At 60.2% G+C, this 236-nt stretch overlaps 1 protein-coding gene across 6 annotated transcripts in view; it reads right to left on the bottom strand.

Annotated features, from left to right (window-relative positions):
* Positions 1-236, bottom strand: part of TOM1 (target of myb1 membrane trafficking protein) — a 49,874-nt gene that overhangs the window by 11,370 nt on the left and 38,268 nt on the right. The window lies entirely within an intron of this gene.

The following is a 236-nucleotide window of genomic DNA, read 5'->3' as shown; positions in this document are numbered from 1 at the left end:
ACCAAGGAGCACACCTACTGTGTGCCCTGTGCCCCTGCTATTTACCAAGGAGCACACCTACTGTGTGCTCTGTGCCCCTGCTAGTCACCAAGGAGCACACCTCCTGTGTGCCCTGTGCCCCTCCTCAACAAGGAGCACGCCTACTGTGTGCCCTGTGCCCCTGCTCTTCACCAAGGAGCACACCTCCTGTGTGCCCTGTGCCCCTGCTAGTCACCAAGGAGCACACCTCCTGTGTG

The sequence above is a fragment of the Petaurus breviceps genome, unplaced genomic scaffold (assembly GCF_028583685.1).
Source record: "Petaurus breviceps papuanus isolate PSGF00001 unplaced genomic scaffold, PetGlider_PUasm1.0 156, whole genome shotgun sequence".
Lineage (NCBI taxonomy): Eukaryota > Metazoa > Chordata > Mammalia > Diprotodontia > Petauridae > Petaurus > Petaurus breviceps.
The sequence above is the reverse complement of the archived record's forward strand: the minus strand, read 5'-3'. Positions and strand labels throughout refer to the sequence as shown.